The 25,387-nt window shown below is 39.5% G+C and overlaps 1 protein-coding gene and 1 long non-coding RNA gene across 17 annotated transcripts in view; one reads left to right on the forward strand and one right to left on the reverse strand.

Moving 5' to 3' along the window:
* LOC119176145 (uncharacterized) overlaps positions 1-17,250 on the forward strand; it is a 61,012-nt gene extending 43,762 nt beyond the window's left edge. For 8 of the 16 annotated variants that reach the window (XR_012886850.1, XR_012886849.1, XR_012886852.1 and 5 more), the window contains 4 exons: positions 125-217; positions 2,339-2,411; positions 6,124-8,243; positions 12,734-17,250. The gene's annotated coding sequence lies outside the window, so the exon portion shown is untranslated. Of the gene's footprint in view, positions 1-124; positions 218-2,338; positions 2,412-6,123; positions 8,244-12,733 lie in introns of those variants that run through there. The other 8 variants (XM_075877206.1, XM_075877208.1, XM_075877213.1 and 5 more) reach the window with 5 other exon arrangements.
* Positions 16,898-25,387, reverse strand: LOC119176149 (uncharacterized). Its single transcript, XR_005110431.2, has 3 exons — positions 25,279-25,387; positions 22,419-22,504; positions 16,898-17,170 (listed from the first exon to the last, which is right to left on the reverse strand). It is a non-coding gene; the product is annotated as an uncharacterized LOC119176149 (long non-coding RNA).

Here is a 25,387-nt window from a genome sequence, read left to right on the forward strand (position 1 = left end):
TGTGCGATACTGCTTTCGTTTTGCATTACCACACGATTTGGAAATGTTTATCGCATATCTAGAATACCTGGATAAAGTGTCTGTCTGTTCTGACTGTCTAATAAAGTGGTATTCTCAATGAAAGGCAGAAAGCAAAGATGCCAGCAGCTTGCATGGGATGCAACAATGGAGAAAATTAAAAAGACCTGGTGTACTAAAGGCATGACGATTGACCACTGTAAGTACCAGCTGGCTACCCTGCACTGTGAAAACAGATAAAAGGGGATAGAGGGAGTGGAGTTGTCAAAAAGAGCAAAGAAAAACCATACCATTTTCATAGTTCGCAAGGTAAACAAAAAAATTCGTGCCACTTTTATAGCCTACAAAATCCACAAGTGTGGAAACACTGAAGCAATATCTTTCAGTTCATTGCAAATTGATCTTGCGGTGATTGCTTACGGACAGTATGCAGATACCGTAAGAGCTGAGTCAGGAGAAACAGGCTCTCGCAACTTTCTATTCCATCAAGGAGCAAGCACAGTTTATCTTTTTTTCATTTGCCCTGTGTCAGCTATGACAAAATAATATTACAAAAATGTGTACTATACTGTTTTGAATGCTATGAAGGCAACGCCACAGATTCTTGCAACAGCGCCAATATTTCTAGCAGAATCTGCTAAGAGCTGACCAAATACCATATTTTAAATTACTTCAATTGGTACATTGAAAAAAAGATATTGTTACAGGGTTTGTAAGTGAGGTTTATTTACAAGGAGCTGGCTAGCGAGTGTCAGCCAGTACTGCACACCTCTTTCTTCCACCTCTGTTGCTGTTGTCGCTGCTCCTCCTTCACTAGTTGAAACGTTGCTCAGCGACGTTTCAACTAACTTTTTGTCAAGTGTGCTTCATCTGCAAGCGGAGCAATTTTAGTGGGTCTAGTCCATAGTGAAGGAGGAGCAGCAACAACAGCAACAGAGGTGGAAGAAGGAGAAGAACAACATGCAATACTGGCTGATAGTCACCGTCCAGCTCATTGTAACTAAATCTCACTTGCAAATACTGTAACGATGTATTCATTACACTAGTAATAATTAAACATACTACTACACTTTGGGAACAAAGCCACTCGTGCCAGTAACAGGACTAATTATGGTGAGCAATCTATGAAATACCAAACCATGTTGCTTAATTCTTAATAAATTCAAAATAGATTTGGACTTATATTTTGATATTATTCCAAACCTCTTAAAAAACAACTGAAAAGGGTTGTGGTAAATGAAGCACTTGCTTCCAGGGTGTCCTATTACAATGCATGCTTTTTCCTATATTGTGTATATATAGGCAGTTTGTTTGTTTAATGACCCGTCGTGCATTTGTTTTAAAGTTTTTGTGTTTTTGTTTTTATTTTTTATATATATATTGTGTCATATGAGGTGTACTTGAAATGTGTTTTCTTCTATTACATGTTGTTTGTTTACTTCTGTACAAATGAACCTTTTCTAGTTCCCTTACTAAGTGTTGCTTGAAATTGTTCACCAACTATGAACTTATCGATTTTTTTTTCATCCCACATTGACAAAATATCTGTATGCTGCAAATAATACACTGCGTATTTGGTAGTCAAGGCTTCTTTATAAATCCAGTACAAAAGCCTTTTGTAAGATATAGCTATACCTTCAGTTTCCTTACCTTTCTTGGTGTAATTAAAAAAAATTAGGTAACTGAATCTGAATATTAAGCAATATCAATAGCATTTTTCTTGACTCACAGTAATGGTAAACTTTGCAGAGAAGGTGTGCCTGTTTCACCTCCTCAGAGCTTTTTGCAAGCAGGGCTTTCAACAATTTAGGTTGGTGACATCAGTTACACAAATAGCTTTGGGCTGATTTTCATCTTACCATTATTTTCTAAGGGCCCAAAAAATTAATGCAAAATAGCTTGTACATTTATTTTGGACAAACATCTGACACTTTTTGCACCTCGTGAACAGTTTTGAACCAAGCTGGTTTTACTGATGCAGAAGGACTCTATAAATGCTGTGGTGAGTTGAAAGAGCCAAATTCAGGTGCATGTTATGAATTCTAACACTGACAGAATTCATCAATTTACACTTGTAGAGAGAGTTCAGCAATGTGGAATACTATAAAATGCAAGCAAGTATTTGTGTTGTTATCTCGAGCACCAGGCCTTTGTTATTTATAGATTTTTTGCTAATATAAATTTAACTGATCTTGTAAGGTGTGCACCATATATTTCCTTATTACTTATAGCAAAGTTATCTTTTTATAAGACTCTGAATGGTTTGTATAAGTTAGTGATGCTGCTTTCTTTTTTCATTGTATGCTGGTATTTTCCACAGCAAAGTCACTGCTAATTGGCAGTGGGCAATGGGACAAAAGAAGACGGAGAAGAAAATGAAGGGCTTGACCAAGGTAATTCGCCATATTGTTTCGAGAGATATTTCCTTGATGAGGCATTAGTGGTGCCAAACCAGAAACCAGGCACATAGAAAAAGGTGTTTCAGCTCCACGAACGTCAGCAAAAAACTGTTGGAATACAGCTTACCGGGAGGTTCTTATTCTTCTCTCTCTCACTGCCCATTTGCAGCGATTTTGCCGTAAGTTGTCGTTGTGTTGCACACCCCAAGATGCTACGAAGTATGCTTTACTGGATAAAACTTGACATTTAAGACCAATTTTGAGACGGAACTTAACAATGTTTTGTTAATTAATGGTATTAAGTTGTGATACATCATTGGCTACTTGTTGGGCTAACTGTTACATTCTTCATCTTGATAGACTGGTGGTCAGCTGTAGGACTGAAGTGCTTCGTTCCTAAAAAATATGAGTTATCGTCTTTCACGCCAAACATAAAGGTTTAAGTGTTGATCATGCATACACTGTGTAAATATCAAAGCTGTGTGAATAGCAAAATTTTTGGGGCAAAGTGAATTTCAATATTGAATTGTGAGTGCAGATCAAATGGTATGTTTTTCAAATTTTTCTAGAATATTTCTACAATATTTTTCTAGTACTTTGATGCAAAATAGTAGAAAAAAGTTGAAGAAGATTTCTAGGTATATTTTTGTGAGTTAGTAGCATGAAAATGTTTCTTTTGGTTAGGTTGATGAAGCACTGTTGGGCTGGCATTCCACTGTTGTCTCAACAAGAATGAAGCAATGCAAAGGCCCAACTGCATGTATGTTCATTATTTGGTGCAACCAAAGCCAACAATACTTTACATGTGAAAGACAAAGAGGCTATTTCCTCAGTCCCTCCACCTCTTTCAAGTTCTGTGGAAGCCAAACTGATGTAGTGGACAAGAGATTGCTTTCTTTGAGTCTAGAGTTCCGAATCTGCCTCGTAGATGTCGGTATATAAGAACATCTGAAATTTTGGATGCCACAAATTTTTGGTGTTTTATTTTGCAGACTTTCTACCCTAATTTCATGTCTAAAATAGCATTTATCAACTCATCGTCAACTCATCCTCCTGGGCCTGCTGGTCAACTCATCCTAGCGTCAACTCATCCTCCTGGGCCTGCTGGTTTACACACCTGCCCGTTCGGCCAATGTATGATTTTTCACAGCCCAATGGCGATTCATATATTACCTTCGCCACACAGTCTACGTAAGGCCTATTGTACTTGGTTCTACAATTTGTCTTCTGTTTAACATCATCGGGAATATGCACACACAGCTTGGACAGCTTGTGCGGCACTGAAAGGACGGTTGGCACATTGTGCCTAGTTGCAACTTTCTTGAGGTTATGCGCTACTTTGTAGGTATAGAGGATCACCTCAGGCCCCATGTTGTCCTCATGTGTGGATTTTTTTTTCTCTTCGAGCCCTGGCTTTTTACCTTCTGTAGCAACGACTCGGCGGTAGCCACCAGAATAAGGTCAGAATACCCTGATGACTGCAACCGTTGCACTTGCTGATAAACTATCGGGGCTGCACGAACGCATGACTTCTGGAAAGCAGATTCTACGCACATAAAAGCGATTGCACGCTTCACAGTCTTTGAATGAGCTGAATCAAAGGGCAGTAGCAGTTTGCAGGAGTGTGGATTATAAGCTCGACATACATGCGAGTGAGAAATTGTGAGCTTCACATATAAAAATTGCAACCGCCCTTCTGCCAGAGTCTCATGTGAGAACGGCAACCCCTGTGCCAAAAAATTGAAAGATTCTAAGATCTCATGCACATCACCGCTAAAAGCACTAAAATCAACGCCATTCACCTGAATACCCTCCTGCTTCCTAAAAACCACTAAAAAGTCATCAACATATCTACACACGGCAAGCACCTTGTCTCTATTAAAAGCACTCTTCAAACGCCTGCCCAATGCCGGCAGAAAGATGTTGCATAGGACTGGTGCTGTGCAGGAACCAATACATATCCCATGTTTTTGCAAATATGTCTTGCTGTCAAAGGTCACAACGGTGGAGCGTACATAAAATTCTAGAAGCGACATCAAGTTCTCAACAGTAATCCCAGCTCTATTTTGAAACACTCCTTCCCAATTTCTTTTAATGCATTTTTTCACCGCAATGAACAATTCCTTATGTGGGATAGTGTAAAAGAAGTCCTCCACATTGACAGAAAAGAAGTATCCCACCAAATCATTGTTGTGAACAAGATCTATCACATGAAGCGATTTTTTTGTTGAAAAAGCGTCGTCAATGTCCAAGCTATGTATGCTTCATAAGGTACCTAGCTGCTTAGGTTCAGCTGCCAGGATCCTTTCTCACTCACAATTGCTCTAAATTGCACACTCTTTTTTTGCGTTTTTGTTGTAAAAAGTATGGACAAACAATTATATTTGCTTCACAGGAATGGACTTTGCCAATTTTTTCAGCTCAAGCCATGGCTGCACTTAGCTACAGCTTTCGTCTTTGTCTTAGTCAAACTGGCTTTCACGGAAACAGAGTTTTTTTGAAAACGGCCGAGGCAGCTTTTCGTTTGAAGCAGTCTAATGGCATTACAACAAACATTCCTTCCTTATCAACTTGAAGCAACCGCAGACTGTTTTTTTTGAAGAACTGTACAAATGGGCCAGTTGATACCCTGTGTCGCTGAGTAGGCTTCTCCTTAGTTGAAGCCAAAAGGCTGTCTACACCCTCCAGTAGGCACCTTTCCTGCTGCTTTTTTTCTGTATCATTAGCCACTCTTCTATTGATAGCGAGAAGCTCATGTCTAGGAACATGCAGCTCGAGACAAAACTTCGATCCCACTTTCAAAACACATGAAAACAACACGAGGCCTGAGGTGATCCTCTACATCTACAATGTAGCACATAACCTTAAGAAAGTTGCGACTAGGCACAATGTGCCACACAAGCTGTCCAAGCTCTGTGCGCATATTCCTGATGAGGTTAAACGGCAGACAAATTGTGGAACCAAGCACACTAGGCTTTACATGAACTGTGATGTGGGGGTGGTATATGAATTGCCATTGAGCAGAGGAAAATCATACATTGGCTAAACGGGCAGGTGTGTAGAGCAGCAGGCCTGGGAGCATGAGTTGACGCTCTCAAACGATAAGGGCGCACATCTTTCTGTGCACTGTGTAATGTGTGGTTGTGTGCCCTTGTTTGCTAGACTGAAGGTGCTGAGACACAGCGAGGAAACAGTTGCATGTGAACTGTTGGAGGCGTTCCACATGAAATTGAAGGGTGAAGATTGCATCAGCCAGATGGCGGTGTGTTTGCAGGAGTGCGAATTTCGATTGCTATGCTGCAATATGCTTTATTTTTTCATATTAGCAGCTTTGCAATGTGCGCAGCTGCGTTTGTGGCATATGATCTGCATTTTTTTTTTCACAGTTCTTTTGTAATGAAATTAGCTGGTAGTGAGTGCCTGTTCCTGTCTACTTGTCTCCCATGTCTCGTCTTTTTTTTTTTTTTTTGCACTCTAGACAATGCACAAGCTTGCTCAGCCATGCATTCTATGTGGAAGTTACATTTTCATGTTTCTTTATCACTTATTTTTTCACTCTGCAAGTTTGATGGTCACCACATAGCTACGCCTTTTTGGCTTTGTGTTTTTGATATGCACATTTCTTGTTGTAGTAATTTCTGCAACATCACTGTCAGAAGTGTTTACTATTGCTTCCAATGGGTGAAAAAACTTGGTTGTCTTGCAGATTAACGGCCTAGGCTCTCTTCGACGTCAAAATGTCAAGGAATTGCCTTTGCACTGCTTCAAAGGCCTGCTGGACTGCCTAGAGTTTGTTGGTCAGCTTGGAGCTGTGCAGGGCGGCTTCCCACCTCGCCAAGAGAGCATCTGCATTTATACTTCTAGCTTTAGTCACACATTTCCAGAGCATATGCTAAAGTATTTACCTATTGATATTAACTGAAAGCCAGACTTTATATTTTATGGCTGTCTTCTGCTACATTTGTATGTTTTTGCTTGGCATAACTGGTACACCATTCTTTTTTTTTTCTGAATTGTTTTGTAATAAGCTCTATCATCCTTCTGCCAATAATGTGAGACAATTTGCCATAGATTAAATGATCACACTATCTTCCACCATAATGGTTATTAAGCAGAAAGATAGTGTGATAGTTCCAAGATATAGAAATAACTATGGTACATGTAATAAAATCTTAGCTAACTAAACTTTCATTATATCTAGTATCACTATCAGTGGACTTGACGGGATGCGTCATACATTAATAAATGTAAAGGTTATTTATTGTGACTTTATAATATCAAATTTTATTGTAATTATTTGTGGAAATATTGTTGGCCTTTGAAGACAATCTAACCCAAGTAAAGTTCTGCTAACTGCTATTGGCAATATTTAATATTGTGCTATTAAAGAAAGACCCCTTCACCACCAGCACTCACACTATATGCATTTAGGGGAAAAAAGCTTACTTTCATAGATACAAAAAGGCATATAGTGTTATGCCTTGAATGTGAGGAACAGCTTAAAATAATGTATGTTTGCAATATTATTCCTGCAGGAAATATGATGACGATATATAGGGTTTTATGGTGCAAGGGCCAGTGTTGGCCAAAGAGCACCAGGTCATGGGACATTAGGATGTGCTCAGTGATGGTGTTTAGCAGCTGTATAAGGGCCTAAAATTCTGCACACTAAAAGTGCATAAATATATAATTATTAAAACAATAAGAGTGACATGATACATACACGATGAAAATGAGTGAGAAGCAATCAGGGTATTAAAAAAAACAGTGTCACATTAGCATGAGTGCCTTGTCAACACCCTTGAATTCAAGGGCTGAGAGGCTGGTGCTTTCTCTAATAAATGCCGTAGCAGCAAGCTCTATTGAAAGGCTGCGAACCCCTGGGCAAAATGCAACAAAAGTTTGTGCATCTTTTAAAAATTCTAAAAGCAATTTATGATTGAAAAGAGGTTTATTTCCTTAAAGCATTGATGGATGAAGTGAAGGAAAGGAGTGGAAACTTCAAGGGCTCGTTTTCTTTATTAGACACAATGTTAATGAGAGCTAACAGACGACATTGCCAAGGAAAGTAGAGGAGATCTTTTTAGTAATAAATGTAATGTAAATGTGAAGAAAGAACAGTGGATGAAAAGATTACTTGACGTGGGCAGGAACCGAACCTGCGACCTCCGAATAACATGTCTTAAGTTCTACCAACTTAGCTATAATGACAGTTAGATCACGTTGACCTTAGTGGATATACACGTGTATTAAAACTGGTAAAAGAGAATGAGTTCAAGAGTGAAAACCACAGATTGGAGGGTATACGAGAATATGCGTACCTTGGGCAACTACTAAGATGAGACCTTAATGAAAAAGAAATTCGCCATCGAATAAGAATTGGCTAGAGTGCATTCGGCAGATACCTCCAAATAACGTCGGGCAATTGGCCACTTCAATAAGAGTGAAAAGTATACAGTCGCTGCATACTGCCAGTTCCAACATATGGGGCTAAAACACGATGCCTAACAAAGCAAGCAGAGAAAAAGCTGAAGACCAAGCAGTATGCAATTGAACAAAAAATTACAGAAGTAGCATTAAGAGATCAGAGAACTACAGAATGGGTCAGGGAAAGAATAGGGATTGCAGATATCCTAGCTGACAGCAAGTGAAAGAAATGGACCTGGGTTGGCTGCATAATACATATGACATACAACAGGTGGACAGTAAGAGGGACAGAATGACTACCATGCGATGGGAAACACAGTCACTGCAGGCAGAGTTTGATGGAGTGACGAAATTAAGAAGCTTGCAGGGACAAGATGGAATTGACTCACTCAAGATAGGGTAAGCTGGAGATCATTCAGAGATGTATTTGTCCTGCATTGCACGAAAACGAGCTGTGAATGATGATGATTATGCTTGGTAGTATTGTTTGACTAGTTCTGAAAATCATAAACACAATTTCGATAGGATCGATTATTAGTTGACTTGAAAGGACAATTCGTTCCAACTGTGTATTTTTAGTACAGAGGCTAAGCTCGATAGAGATTTACTATATATATGGAGATGGTAGTGTCATCTACACACAGCGCGAACTGTGCAGAGCTAAGATGCAATGGTAAATCGTTAATAAAGTGCCTGGGTCGCGTAGTTGTGGCAGGACAACGGTTCTGTTTGCGATGGTTTGTTGCGGCGTGGCTGGCCTGGCTGGCTGAGGCATGGTTGGTGACATTTCTGATGCATCCTAGTTTTCATCTTCAGCAGACATAGTAGAGAGAGGCAAGGAGTGTCTGCTGCGGAGAATCGTCGTGAAAGGGAAAGCTGGTAGAACACGCGCTCTCCACCAAAATGTTACGGGGAGAAAAGGTGTTGCAGAATATATTTACAAGGCATGTACAGACACCTAACGCCAGGCATACAAGGCAGAGCCAAGTCCACGCAGATATCAGGGAGCATCATCTTCCTCTTTGCTGTCTTCCTCTTCATCGCAGACAGTGCTTTGTAGCATCATACATTGAAAAAGAAAAGGGACCCTGTATGAATTGCTGTGGTACACCTTGATTAATAGTCTTGGTATTGGAATAAATTCCTCTCATAAATACAGTTTATTCTTGTTAAAGAGCCTCTAAACCACCCAGAAGTCAAAATTTATTTCTGGTTTCACAATTGAAAAGAAGTATACAACGAATAAGTAGCCATGAGAATTTCTTGAAACTGTGCTGCAATAGCAGAGTTACACCTGTCTTATGATCTAAAAGAGATCTCGCTCGTTTCGCTTCTTCCTTTGCTGTGCTTCATTAAGCTCATCTCTCCTCCAGGCCGCTCCTCTTCACCGTGCGAGGAAGAGCAGTTAGTGCACATATACTTGCATGCATTCTTTTTGTGGATGACATGAGCAGAAGACAATATTGACATCACGGCGAACGCACAATATTACCAGAAGGTGTGGGAGGAAACAGGATGGTTTCTTGGAAATTGTGGGGCACGTTTGGCTTATAACACTGCTGTGCTTCTTTATTGTGACGGCATTCTGCACACGATTTGTGTTTACTTGAAATGTTTAAAAAAAAATATCGAAAATGGTTTAGGAGCTCTTTAAGCAATTATGTAACCTTTTATTAGGCTTAAGATAGGATTAGTAATACCAAATGACTTATTATAAAAAAGGATGTTTTGAATAATAATATCAGAACCCTTAGTAAAGGAAAAAAAAAACTGACCGAACAAAGTTATCATTGTGAAACAAGGGGCACGTGTGGTCAGCTTGGGGTAATTATAGCTAAGTTAGTCGAAGTGGCAGTGTGAAAGCCATATCAACAGGGATTTAATAAAGTAAATTTTTATATAAGTACCTTAACACTTACAAAATAATTTTTGAAAGTTTTGCAAATTGATAAAAGAATATAAATAGTAGGACAATAATTAGACACTTCAAATATATCACCTTGCTGTAATACTGGAATATTAGCCTTTTAGAGCAAGCTTGGAAAAATACCACTTTTGAAAATAAGATTAAATATAATACCAAGTGTCTCAGAAATTGAATGGTGCAACGAGTTTTAAATGCAATGGAAGAAAAAAATGTTATCTAAACCAGTGCTAGTGTTCCTCGTAGCTAATGCCATGGCACTTACATCAGAATTCAGTTCAGTTACAGGGGAGAGGAATAAATAGTGATTACATTGTGTGTCTGAATTTGCAGAATATATTTGACAGCTCTTGTGTACAGTTGAAATCCAATTTAACAAAGTGATAGGCACACTCGAATTGCCCTGTTAAATCAGGAAGTTTTCAAAATTGAGAAATGGATTTTTCGGTCCCTTGAAATCAACAACTGTAACATATAGTGACATCCAAAAGCTAACACTGTATTTTATTTGCTGCTAATTTATGCTTTAGCTTAGGTTAGTGGTGAATATATCAGCAATTTTTTCATGTTCCCATGATCGCATGTTGGAGCTTTGCACACCAGGTAGATAGTCACGTGAAGCTATGACAAGTTGCCAATATTCAAAGTTAGAAAGAACGAAGGCAGTGATTGTGCGAGCAATAAAGTTGCAAAGAGATGAGTCATCTTTGCTTAAGCCATAAAATGACAAAAGCAACAACAGCAGTGCTCCTGCGGAAGCATGCACAGAGACAATAAACCACCACCACCCCTAGCCCCATATGATACGTTAGGGTGCTACTAACTGCTGAATATATTACAGCAGCCTCGCAGAAATAGTACTAGGGTTGTGACTAGCGCGGCTAGATATCTTAATGTGATAATGTTGGAGTACACGCTAAAAAAAAAAAACCCGTCTGTGTGAAAATTAGAAAGCACCAACTTTTTAATTGGCTATTCAATAGAAAACTTCATTAAATTAGTCTTGGTGCTAAATTAGGTTACCTAATTTGAGCAAATTACAACATTAAACTCTCTGGATATCTGCTGGGGAATGGAAGCTTATTAGACTGAGAACTTTGTGAAAGCGAGTTTCATTAGATGAAGTTATAAGTGTATGTCATAAAAATTATCACTGAAAGAATTTTTTTCCTAGATGTATCAGTTATAAATTTGTATTCTATATGTCTGTTAGTTCACATTATTGTAATAACAGTTGAAATATTGGTGTTCATCTACCTATGCTGTCCTAAACTATCATTAGTCAAGATGTTTGCTTAATATTGAAGTTGTTTTTCTAATTATTTATTTATTTTAATACCTCAAGGGCCTCCGCAGTGGAGGCATTACATGAGGGGTGGTACAAAAGATACACTTGGTACGAGCATAGAAAGGTGACGTGAGCTCCATGATTAACTGGATAACTAGTTCACAAGAATTCTAATGATGGCGGAAGAACACAGATGACTGAAAATTTTAGAGGTATCATAGTTGTACGTTTGAGCTAGAGAGACATTAAGATGGGAGTATTGAAGGGACAAGAAGCTGCAACAAGAAATGTCTATGGAGCCAACATTTCAGCAAGTAGGCTTGACTTTATGAGGGCAGCAATTACTTTTATTTGCAGTTTTTTTTTATGTGTGCCAAACTTGCTCTTTCCCTGCTTCAACAAGGTACGAGGAGGAGAGAAGAGTGAAATCAATGTACTCAAAAATAATCTTAAAACGGAATAAAGTTGGGGACAAGAAAAAAGTGAAAGCTAAGGAGAGGTTTGGGGGCTAGTATAGTTGAGGCAAACAAGAGGGGATACTAATGTTAGGTTCTTTAGAAAAAAAGGCAATAAAAAGCAGATCCAGCGAGTGTTTCTGGGTAAACAGCTACCACTAATCTATTGCACTTGGTATTTTAGGAAAGCAGGAACTATGTGCATACTAATAACCTGGAATCTTTGTTTAAAATAAATAAAAAGCGAAAAAAAAGAGCTGGGGACATGTAGGTTGTTCAAGTCATGATTTTTTGTAACCGCTTATTGTACCTAGGTGGGTTTTTTTTTTCTTCTTCTTCAAGGTTGGTTAGCATCAGCTGAAGAGCCCCTTATGAGTGTTCAAATTTTGGGAGTCAACCACTCCAATGCACACCTCAACTTTCTGCATGCAGATTACCTGAAGCATAGATTAGCACAAATATTTTTACATAGGTGTGTCATCAACCACAGTACAGTTGCACTGTGCACAGCTGTCTAAAGACATTGTACAAGGCAAAGGCAAATAAAAAAGTTATAAGGCACATCATGAATATTAATGAACAAAACACAAATTCTATGGGCATACAGTGCCAATCTTTTATGTTTACTGTTTTCCACCCAATATCCCCCAAAATATGCCTCACAATCGAAAATGAAAACCAGGGTTTTGTTTTCTTATTTTTATTACCTGGAATATAGTATAGTACTTGTGCATCTGCACCATGACAATCTGAGTGAAGGTAAGGGGTACCAGGGGAACGGTTTTGCAGCTAAAGAAATATGTGGAGTGGTAATTGGATACAGCACTTGGCATGGAATTTAAAAGCATGGTATCATGCTACAGCAAGCAATGGTACATTATGGACTACACTGAAAAAGTCAACAATGCACCATTTTGTGGCTGTCAGATTAAGGACTAGTCCAGAATTGCAAGTGCTGGAGTCACATATATGTGACAATAAAAAATAATTTCTGTGTGCATGTAGCCAACCTGTTCATTTGATGAATAATAAAACTGGTACATTTATTAGAGAACATTTCAATAAAGGAGTAAGTCCTATACAGTGCAACATAGTGCCAACATATTGTAAATAACCAAACTAAAGTCATATAAATATTGTGAGTGCAGATCTCAATCTAACTGAGACTGATGCCTTGTGACCATAATAATGAAACACACAATTTGCTTCGTTTGTTGCGTAGGCCTGAGTCAAACAGCAGTGGCCGCTCATCGCATGGACTCAGATGAATCTCGGTTCATTCGCCGCCACCCTTACCGTTGATCAGCTTCTGGACGCAAGATTACATGCTCACACGCAACATTATCAGGCCTTCCGCAAGCTCATAATCTTCTCCTGCTGTGCTAGTAAAAAAAAAACAAGAATGGCTCGGTGCAATTTGGCGTCAATTATAGAGCACTCAACAAAATTACCTGTAAGCACGCCTATCCTATGCCTCGGATCGACAATGCTCTTGATACATTACAAGGTGCCAAATACTCTTCAAGTGTCGGCTTATTGTATGGTTAGTGGCAGATCCTGATGCACGAGTCCGATAAAAAGAAGACTCTCTTTGCCACACCTGATGGACTTTTTGAATTCAGTGTAATGCTTTTTAGGTTATGCGATGCCCCTGCCACATTTGAACGAATGACAGATGTGGTGCTGCAAGGACTAAAATAGAAGACTTGCCTTTGCTACCTGGACGACATTGTCATCTTTTCGTCCAGCTTCTCACAGCACCTGGAACGGCTAAGCAAAATTGTAACATGTCTCGCTAAGGTCAGTCTCTAGCTTAACACTAAGAAGTGTCAGTTTGCCAGTCGCAGCAGCAAGGTGTTAGGACACGTCAGTAAGCATGGCATTGAGCCCGATCCCGACAATATTGCTGAAATACTGCATTTTTCTACACAAATCACACCTAAAGGCCTTCACAGCTTCCTTGGCTTAGCGTCCTACTTCTGCCAACTTGTGCATGATTTCGCTATTATCGAAGCTCCTCTGCAGAAACTTCTGACCACGAGTGCACTTTTTTTCTGGTCAGAGTGCACTTTTTTCTGGTCACTCTCAAGTGATGCCTCGCATCACAGCCAGTGCTGCGTCATTTCGACCCTGCAGCATCTATTGTCCTACACACTGACGCAAGCAGACATGAAATCGCTGCTGTTCTGCTTCAGCGAAACTACGCTTCCGAATAACAGGTCGTGGCCATGTGGTTCATGCAAAATTTTCGCCCTTATTTATACGGCCAGCATTTCACAAATGTCACTGGCCATTATGTTCTGTGTTGGTTATCGTGTCTCAAGAATTTGATGGGACGCCTTGGTCGTTGGGTGCTGCATTTGCTTGAGTATGACTACACCGTCTCATATAGGTCTGATCAGAAACACCAAGATGCTGACGCTTTGTCGTGCACTTCCCCCAGAACCTCCACTACTTATAAGACAACTTCTGTTACGGCAGTAGCAAGGTAATATTTTAACCCTTTTAGATGCTAACTATTGATAACTATCTGTAAGTATGTGAAATCACTACAACGTTACTTCAAGGCACTCAAATTTCTATTGTAATAAAGATAACATGATAATTGTTGAATCTAGGTGTGTTATAGTAACTCGTTCAAATTAAGTTGCAATTGAATATCTCTTTAACCTGAAGTCATTGATGGTTACTTTTGGCATAAATAAAATTTAATCTCAGGCTAGAAATATAGTGCAAATTTATTTTTGGTTATGTCGATTGTGAGCAAGGGAAATTTCTGCTTTTCACATTGTTTTCAAGAAGCTGCATGTCACACGACTCGTCAATCGTGGAATGTCTTCAGAAAAGTGATCATATGTATTAGTACACTGCAAAATGAGGTTAAATGAAGACAAATTAATCATGCAGAAGGTCCAATTTGTCTGATGTATGATATATCTTGCTTTTTTTTAGCCTCTACTTAATGCAAATAATGAAAACGAGTGGTGTACACAAGTGTATACATTACGTCTGAAAGGGTTAATGCAGTTGCACAAGGCAAAAGCAGTGCAGCTCGCATGACTAACGATGCTAATGTTTGAAAGGTTTTTATATACAGATGAAGACGATGGTCTACCCAGTCATCACTCACAATATTAGCCTTAATATACATCATGAAAAGGGCTCAATTAAATAGACGATATCAACGGAAGCAGCAAAACTGCAGGTTTTCCTATGCACTCTTCATTACATCTTTTGCTCGCAAAAGCAAAACAGTTTTGCTTTTCATAACACAGACTGTATTTTTTTCAGTGTTTTTTTACTTGTACCCCTGTCCTCTTCCTGTTAGAATCTGTCATAAAAATGGTACAATAACCAGTCCTATAAGACTGGTGATTAAAACAGGAAAAAACAGAAGTAGCTCATTTTACGGGGCCTGGAAAAGTTTTTATAATGTCATTCTCATCTTTTAAACACACAACGCAGGCCATTTTTTTAAGTATGTAAACAAAATTCTAAATGGAATGTCCAATGCTTTTTACACAGCCATGTTTTTGTCAAAGCACTGCTACAAAAATTATCCCAAGGTGCTGTGTGTCTACAAAATGCCTCTGAAACCTACACAAGCATTAGATTTTCCACAACAATTTGCTATTTTCCTAAAAGACTGTAACAACACTGTCACTTCATGCAGTGGTCCAGCCACAAAAGTTGGCAGGAACAGCATCGTGGTGGCCTAGCTTCGCGATGCTGAATGACCTTCAGGAATATGCTAATAAAGTAGTGCTGTTTGCTAAACTTGTCAAAAGTTGCTTGATATACATCCCTGCTGGCTTTCAACTATACAAGACTGCATTTCAGAGATAAAGTTGAAAGCTTCCCGAGTCATATATTCTGGTTAAAGATGTGAATGCACATAATGCCTTCTGATAAGACCATCGCTGCGGCGCTGCCTTATAGAAAATGTTCTGTTTTTTTCAAGTGCACACATATTAAATACGAAAGAGCCACTGTACTATAGTGATGCACATAGAGCATTCTTCTCCTGAACTAAGAATCATATCCAGTGGTTTTTTTTGCTTCATATTTAGCAGAAACTTACTAAAAACCTATGTTGGAGCGATTACCACCAAATTTTTAAATCCTAACAAAGCAGGATAGGTTACCTCATGCCTCTTTATGGAAACTTGATTTAACCAACTGAGCATTGCTATAATGACTTGCATATCTAAGCCATTATATCATTGTTGTTTTTAATAAACACAATGTTGTGGAATAATATCTAACTAGTTTTATAATCAACACAGCTGAACAATGCGAAAATGCTTGAGGCTCGTGTGTCTGGATTTAGGTGCACATTAAAGAACCCCAGGTGGTCGAAATTTTCCACTATGACGGAATGGAGCATCTTCATTCCAATTCCATTGCGGGGAATTAGAAATGGCTAACAAAACCCATTAAAGAAATCTGCTGGTATTAGTTGGAACAGGGCACCGCTCGGGCACTTTCTTTGCCTTTGCATCAAATACGGAACACTGGGCCACTCTGCTCGCCAGCACTCACACTTGTTGGTGATTCTTAGTTTAGGGGGAAGAAAAAGGAAGAGGAGGGAAAATGAAGGAAGAGCGCTCGATAACTGTCTCTGTTTAAATCATCTCAACCAAAACACTCGTGGAGGTGAGGTGAGAAAGAGAGAAAAGGAGAAGTCATGCACACCTCATAAGCATGGATGGGGCAAGCAAAACTCTCTGTGTTCGCCTATGCACAGGTATGCATATTGTCGCAAAGGTAATTACTTCTTTCCCTCAACGGGGGCACCATCGAGAAAAAAAAACAAGGCGTTAAGGGGAGTATTCTGCCACTAGTTTTTTGTGTGTGTGCGTGACATATACTTGCCGTTGAGGCATAATGTTTTGTGCGTATATGTATATCAAATGTGTGTCGTTAAGCTAGTGCTGTGTATGAAGTCCAGTAGTCCATGCTACAGTTACAAACGGCATAGAGCCATGGTTACACGAAGAATAGACAAACTTCAGAGCAACACAGTCTATAAAAGGACAGAATTATAGTAGGCATGTTGCTTATAAATGTACCCTGCATGTAATCAGCCAAGCCATTTCAAAAATACTGCTTTATTGTTACATTCGAGGCTCTGACGTGATAGTGTTTCAAATTTAAAAAACAGCGCATAAACGAAAACGGGCTCCATTTTCGGAAAAAAAAAGTGTAGGTCTATTCCCATCCTATTACGCGCTAAAAGTGCTTTATTCTATTCCCATTCCATTCCGGAGTCACGAAAATATGGAATAATTCCAGAGTCATTCCAATTTAGGAGTGGCAACTCAACACTGACTGGCACACACACACATACACACAAACAAATACACACACATAAATCACAATGCAATAATGAGCCATAAATTTCTTTTTTGAAAGGCAGAGTTCACTCGTAAGAATAGCTTTTCACACTGTACTGAAGGAGTGCTTCACTGCATATTGCTGACCAGCCTGTGACAGCACAAAATCGCTTCCTCTTGATGTGGCTGAACTCTCATAGTATTCACCCCCTTTGCTTTCTTTTAGCACAAGTCCGTTCACAATCACTCCATGAGAGATCTCACAGATGGGAGAAAATTGGATGAAGTGCACATCCCAACCACAGCCCAAATCATCAACAGGCCTGCATAAAAAACGAAGAGTTGTATGAGTTGCAATTACCTGTCTTTTTTTTTTTTGCAATAAAACATATCCGACAAATTTTATCGGTCTTTCCTTTTTGAGGTGTTAATGTGAATTTCAAATGTGCCTATGCTCAGTGTTTGTTATACTGGAGCTACTCTCATGTTTGACATCTGCTCACATCACATTGACTTCTCATAACAAGATATTTAACTTGTCCTTGAGTACCCTTTAATCTACTGTGACAAAAATGACACAACAAAGAGTGCCAGAGCGTGTTCGAAGACTGTGTTCAGTACCAGTGATGCATGCATTGTCCCAATCACTATGATATGGTCAGAGGTTTCAGTATGCATGCTCAGCAACAGCATTTGTCAGTTAATTTGGTTTTTTAATATCACAGTTATCATCATTATCATCAGCCTGACTACGTCCACAGCAGGACAAAGGCCTCTCCCATGTTCCGCCAGTTAACTCGGTCCTGTGCTTGCTGCTGCCAATTTATATGTACGAACTTCTTAATCTCATCTGCCCACCTAACCTTCTATCTCCCCCTAACCCGCTTGCCTTCTCTGGGAATCCAGTTAGTTACCCTTAATGACCAGCAGTTATCCTGTCTATGCACTACATGCCCGGCCCATGTCCATTTCCTCTTCTTGATTTCAACTATGATATCCTTAACCCCCGTTTGTTCCCTAATTTACTCTGCTCTCTTCTTGTCTCTTAAGGTTACACCTACCATTTTTCTTTCCATTTCTCGCTGCGTCGTCCTCAATTTAAGTTGAACCCTCTTTGTAAGTCTCCAGGTTTCTGCTCCGTAGCTAAGTACTGGCAAGATACAGCTGTTATATACCTTCCTCTTGAGAGATAGTGGCAATTTACCTGTCATAATCTGAGAGTGCCTTTGTGAATAGCTTGTATACTACGGAGAGCAAGCTGATCAGCCTTTAAATCTTCAAGTCCTTGTCATCTCCTTTCTTATGTAAGATGATGTTAGCATTCTTCCAAGACTCTGGTACTCTTCCCGTCAGGAGACTCCTCGTAAACAGGGTGGCTAGTTTTTCTAACACAATCTGTCCTCCATCTTTCAGCAGATCTGATGTTACTTGATCCTCACCAGTAGCTTTGCCTCTTTGCATGCTCTCCAATGCTTTTCTGACTTCTATCATTACTGGTGGGGTGTCATCTGGGTTACTGCTAGTTCTTTTATTATTAACGTCTTGGTTGTACCGACAACTGTACAGATCTCAGTAAAACTCCTCCGCTATTTTAACTATCCTATTCATATTGGTAATTATTTTGCCTTCTTTGTCCTTTAGTGCATACATCCGATTTTTGCCTATCCCAAGTTTCTTCTTCACTGCTTTGACGCTTCCTCCGTTTTTCAGAGCGCGTTCAATTCTCTCCATATTATACCTTCCTACATCGTATACCTTATGCTTATTAATCAACTTCGAAACCTCTGCCAGTTCTATTTTGTCTGTTGTACTTGAGACTTCATGCTTTGATGCTTCTTAACGAGATTTTTCATTTCCTGGGAAAGCTTGCCAGTTTCCTGTCTAACTACCGTGCCTCCAACTTCCACTGCACACTCCTTAATGATACTCGTCAGATGATCATTCATTGTATCTATGCTAAAGTTGGTTTCCTCAATAAGAGCAGAGTACCTGTTCTGAAGCATGACTCTGAATTCCTGTACTTTCCCTCTCAGTGCTAGCTCATTGATTGGCTTCTTGCTTCTATGGTCACTGTATCGTACCTTGCCAACTACTTCCTGCACGATGCCTGGGTGTGCACTCTTTATAAAGTCTATTTCGTTCTTATTTTCACCATCAGGGCTCTTCCATGTCCACTTACAGTTTCCTCGTTTTCGGTAGAAGGTATTCAAAATCCGTAAATTATTGTGTTCTGCGAATTCTACTAGTAGCTATCCTCTGGCATTTCTAGTACCGATGCCATAATCTCCTACTGCCTGGTCTCCAGCCTGCTTCTTCCCTACCTTTGCATTAAAGTCTCCCATCAATATAGTATACTGTATTTTTACCTTACTCATTGCCGATTCCACGCCTTCATAGAAGCTTTCAACTGAAGTGTCATCATGGCTGGATGTAGGCGCGTAAGCCTCTACCACCTTCATCTTGTTTCTCTTATTGAGTATAATTACAATACCTACCACCCTTTCAGTAATGCTATAGTATTCCTCTATGTTGCCAGCTATATTTCTGTGAATTAGGAACGCCACACAAAGTTCTCTTCTGTCAGCCAAGCCTCGATAGCAAAGAACGTGCCCATTCTGTAGCACCGTATAGGCCTCATCTGTCCTCCTAATCTCACTGAGCCCTATTATATCCCATTTAACACCCTCTAGCTCCTCAAATAGTACAGCTAGACTTCCCTCACTAGATAAGGTTCTGGCGTTAAACGTTGCCAAGTTCAGGTTCCAATGGCGGCCTGTCCGGATCCAAAGATTCTTAGCACCCTCTGCTGCGTTACAGATCTGACCGCCGCCGTGGTCAGTTGCTTCGCAGCTGCTGGGGACTGAGGGCCCTGAGTTCATATCATAATGATATCATAGTAACGCTGCTTGTTTCTTCTATCAGTATTGATGGTTTTCTCAGTGTAAATCTGGTTACAGTCAGCACATGAAGTCTAGCAAACTACACTTCAAAATTTATTTATTGGTTATGTATTCTATACATCCGTCATGCTGTGTTTCATTTTCCTTGTTAGAACATGCACATTGTACTAACAATTCAGTACATTCATGTGTGCACAGTATAGCCATACATATAGAGGCTCTTGAAGGGGTCCTTAAGTGCATTCATAACATAGTTAGAAAACCTAACTTATTTCTGTAGCTCCAGTGAATATGTGGGCCAAATACTGTTTCACTACCCCGGCACGGTGTTCTAGTGGCTAAGGTACTCGACTGCTGACCCGCAGTTTGCAGGATCGAATGCTGGCTGCGGCAGCTGCATTTTCGATGGAGGCGAAAATGCTGTAGGCTCGTGTGCTCAGATTTGGGTGCACGTTAAAGAAACCCAGATGGTAGAAATTTCCGGAGCCCTCCACTAGTGTCTGTCATAATCATATGGTGGTTTTGGGACATTAAACCCCACATATCAATCAAATATTGTTGCAAAGCATGCAGCAGTGGAGTTAAAGTTTCCTGTTAAAAATAGCCAAAATCATGTGGTTTCTCCTTTGAAATGTCGTCAGGAAATATGTAGCAGGCAGGCAAATGTGTCCATCAGGTACATGAACGGATCCAGAGAAAAAAAAAGGAGGGGGGTGGGGGGTCTGGATGTCCTGACCCTCTTGCATAACATTTGAATGCGTGCAATTAGTATAGTATTTGACACCTGTTCCGTTGGATTTCAGTACTAAACTTCCCGTAAGCTGACTTTAAATAAAAAAACTCTATCTGCCCATGGACAGATATTGGCCAATTTCATGATTGTCAAAGCATTCTGAGTAATAGCATTGCTGTTGACATTTAGTTAAATAGATAGGCTGGCAGAAAGAAGAGGAGCTCTGTCTCACTCACTCAAGAATTATCTTTTGTGCTTAGCACTCGCTCAGACTCGACGAAAGTTTTCCTTGAATGCACCCACTCAAACTAACCAAAATATTATTTACCCAGACTGACACAGACTCGCGGTTGTCTGGGTGAGTTTAAGTGGGTCAACTAGTAAGTTCGTTTGCCGACTTATGGTAAGTATCATGTATGATATGAAAAGGAATAACAAAATACTTCATATTTTTTCTTCCAGTCCAGACTGATTCTCGACTACATATCTTCTGTTTTCCCCTCCATTTGTATAAGGCAGCTCCTGGTGGCATGCTCTTCTCATCACTGAGTGCCTGAGTTGGTCATTTGTGTTGTAATGAGCTCACTCTGACAGTACTCACCAATGCATATCATCATCTTCAAAACCTTTGGTATGCTTGCATGCCAGTGCACGCTAGGTCTCTTCTTCATGCCTATATAGTCAGTTAGACACCTTGGCAGACATTGCTTGATATCCACCTAATTGAAAGTGCTTTAACAGGCAGAATCTGTTTTTGATATTACATTTCAGTCAAGCTTGTATATCACAAAGCTGGCCAGCACCAGGTACTACTCGCAAAGCTCGTTCAGAGTGCAGAATGCAAACTTGCACATGGTGCAAAAGAGTTGTGTGTCACTCACTTCTGCTGTGTTGTGAAAGTACCATGGCCCCTACAGCATGCTGCCACACACTATTACACACAACATTAAAAAAAAATGCTATGACAAACAGCGAACATTTTGGCAATTGCCATTTCCCCTCTCATTCTCCTGTATAGCTTCCAGAATCTCACGTCAATGACAGTCAAGAGAAGGCACTCTTGTAGTGTCATAGCTACCTTTAAATCCGTTTGTGCTTGACAGATTTGAAAAACTTTGCAACAGGAGGTTCGTGAGGCAACGGTCAAAATATAGTACAGTCATCCTCTGGCTATTTAGATATGTGTTACAAGGCTCCTTTTGTGAATAACAGTCAAGGAAAAAGTCTATAAATTGGTGCTGCATTGATACCATGAGGAAAAACATGTACCCACTGGTTCCCAAGTACCGAAAAACAAATATTTAAGGTGAGCTTTGATGATACTCGAAAAAAGAATCCCAACGGCTATGTATGTTGACTTCTTGTAATAATAAGAACTAACAGACATTGATAGGAAGGAAGGTATAGGCGATGGGATTAATAGTAATTGTAATGTAAGTGTGAAGAAAGAAAAATAGAGAAAAAGATAAGTTGCCGCCGGCAGGGACCATACCTGCGATTTTCGAATAAGGTGTCTGATGCTCTACCAACCGAGCTATGGTGGCAGTCATCCCTCTGTCCACTTTATAGGATATATATGTGCATTTAAACGTCGGAGTGTTAGTCAGCACCACTGCTAGCCATTACAACAAGTGTGTAACACTTTTTTTTTTGCCTGTTGGCGTCGCATAGCATGTGAGTTATTATGAGCTAGCAGCTAACTAATAATTTTTCGCATACTACCTGAAGGTGCCAAGTCTGCCGGAATGAGACCCTCGCTATGAATGAAGGAGAGAAGTGTGAATTTAAGGGCTCATTATAATAAAATGATAATAAAAATTCACTAACAGGCAGTGATGCAAACTAACACAGAATAACAATTAGTTGTCATTATTGTGTCATTAGTTTTTATTAATATTGTGTCTAATAAAGAAAACAAGCCCTTAAATTTGCACTTACTTTCTTGACTTCTGGTTGACACTTTCTAAGACATATGGCTATGTCCCACATCTTGAGTAAAAAAACTTATGTTCTGTGCCATGGAACTGAAATGTGACAAAAATGAAGCTAGAGCACCCATTTCAATCAAATAATTATTATTTAGTATCTAAAGAATTAAAAAAAAATCTAAATGGTGAAGTGAAGTAAACGCAGCTGAGTGGTAATCACAAGACCTGAAATCTCAAAATTTCTCAAATTGACTTTTCCATTTTTTTTCGTTTGCTCTCTTTTTATGTGGTTTTCTTTACATTAGTCATATTATAATACAAATTCATTTTTATACATAGTTATAATGCTCACAGAAAAAATGCACTATGCTTTCTTGACCAATCCCCCCAAGTGGGTTTGAGCCATGAGTCCAGGGAAACAAACAAACAAACATTTGTACCACACAAAAGCAGCCAGAAAAAATGTATCCCATTCAGTCAAAATGCAGCAATATCCTGCCACTTGAATGCTCAACGGTGAGATTGTCCTCAGAAATGTTCACCAAGGCTCCGATAGCAGTTCTGTGGAGATGATTATAAAAAGCTCCATGGAAAAGAAGTAGGTGTTCTTGAAACAGCAGTTTAAAACTTGGAAAGATTTTGCACATTCGGGCACTATAAGAAATGAAATCCAGTTTAAAATGTTCTCATTCAGTCACACCTGTATATGACAATTGTATGTATGCTTGGAAGACACGCTATGATCATTCCATTGTTCAAACATCAAGAACACAAGTTTAAGAACTATAGTTAAAATGTGAACAAAATTATAGTGATCGAACAATTACAGTAGGTCATAAGGTCAAAATGAGCAATTATCACAGTAGGTCTGTGCGGTGGCTCGGTCTCAGCACCGAGCTGGGAGCTTCAGTAAACAATTGTCGAGAGTGCGCAGGGTAGCGCGTTCAGAAAGTCGAGCCCATGATGCCATCTGAGTCTACTAGCTTGCCTTGGTTGAAGGTTAGAGCTGATCTTTCCCATTTGCATGAGAAAATGTACCTTGCGGTCGTAGACTATTTTTCACGACATCCGGAGCTCGCCCTGCTATATTCCACGATCTCTGTGGCGGTTATTGCATAATTCAAGAGTATATATGCTAGGGGCATAGAATTCCAGACCTGGCCACGACAGACAACGATCTTCAATTCACATCTGCAAAATTCGCGCTTTTTGCAAGAAGTTATGGCTTCCGTCACGTCACATCCAGTCCCAGATACCCACAGTCAAATGGAGCAGCTAAATGTACAGTGCAGACGGTAAAACAAATGTTGGAAAAATCGGCCGATTCTTTCCTGGCCCTAATAAAGACTCCCTCTCTCTGTGGCAGGTCAGCCTTTTTGCATGACCCAGATCATTTAACTGTCGCGTTGTTGAGACTTCATTTGCATAGGTCACAAGAAAACGTTCAATCAAATCTCACAAAGTTTTCTGTTTGGTTCCACAAGACAAATGACTTGTTCTGATTATGAATGTTGCATTTATATTGAATAGCAAAAGCTAACATGTGAACCATTGTACAAACGTGTTTAGCACTACTCAAAGCAATGTATAAGATGCCTGTTAATGAGTGAATCCACTTCCTCCAATATCTTGTTATTTTAAACAATGAACAATCTGGTTGAATGCATGAATGGTGTGCCAACAAGCCTTGCTTAATGCATCCCACTCAAAACTAGCACAATAAATAAACAAATAAATAAAACTTGTGTTTTCTAGATGCCTCAAAAAATTCGTTTGCATTTCCTTTTTTTTTTAACTGCCAAGATGCTTGTAGGACGCATAACCTGCTGTTGATGTTTTCATTACTTTGGCAAAAGTGTTCTTAAGAAAACAAGGAATGGGACAACATTAAGCTCCACCTGTGGTCTCATGAGGAACAAAGACTGATTCTTTAAATTCATGGTGTTTCTCATAACTTGAAGAATTCTCGCCTTGTGCTTTTTAATGTAAAAGTGGTCCACTCTGCACTGATTAGGCTCATTGCTATTGCACCAGGCCCTCTCATACCTCAATTCAAACAGACCAAATGATGAGCTTGTTACCTGCAGCAAGCACATAGTGTATCATATATCTTTGTAATTTGTTTATGCTCATGTGGGCCAAACCAACAGATGTCTGAAATTGGCTTAGAGAACATCATACCATTGTTGACAAGAGCAATGATGGGTTCCTTGACCCTGTTGTAGAATGTAAGGATGTGATACATTTTTTATAAAATATTAATTATCAATAAGCACAAAAGTAGGCTAATCGAAGATGCCACTGAAATGGAATTGGTGTCTAGGATATGCTATCTTTCTTTCTCGAAGCCTCTGACCACACTTTACATTATAGAACTTGAATTTTTATGTGATATGTGCATGAAGTGAGCATTCATGGTTATTAATATGTATGTGCACCATTTTCTGTCAAGAATTCGCTGAAAGTCTGTCCATCATACGACATATCTTTTCTTTTGCCCTTTTTTTTCCCATCCTCTACATACTTGAAGTCCAAACATACCAACACACCTAATCTTCCACACTTGCTATTTAGGTTCAAAAGTTGAGAGCCAAATTTACAACACACTTAACAGCTGGCTATACAGCCAAAAGCTTTTTTTAGCTGGCAACATACAGAACGCTTGGCTAATATCTACGCCAAAGTAGCCACTGAAAATACGATAAAACTATGCTAAAAATTATGCAAGATCTGCCAAAACATGAAACTTAGCATTTGAACTGGCCTGTTCTATGAAGCTTAATCATGTTTATGTTGTTTGCAAATCTAGATGCTTGAATGGCCAACGAAGCAGTGGAAAGCATGTGAAACAGCACTGCTCACAAGGGTACCTTTGTAGATGTGTCTGCCCTCCTGAATGGTCAAAATTCCCGTAGCTTCCAGTGTTTTGGATAGAAATAATACGATGTAGTATAGCTAGCACTGTCTTCAACAGTTTTT

Source organism: Rhipicephalus microplus, chromosome X, assembly GCF_043290135.1.
Source record: "Rhipicephalus microplus isolate Deutch F79 chromosome X, USDA_Rmic, whole genome shotgun sequence".
NCBI classification, from domain to species: domain Eukaryota; kingdom Metazoa; phylum Arthropoda; class Arachnida; order Ixodida; family Ixodidae; genus Rhipicephalus; species Rhipicephalus microplus.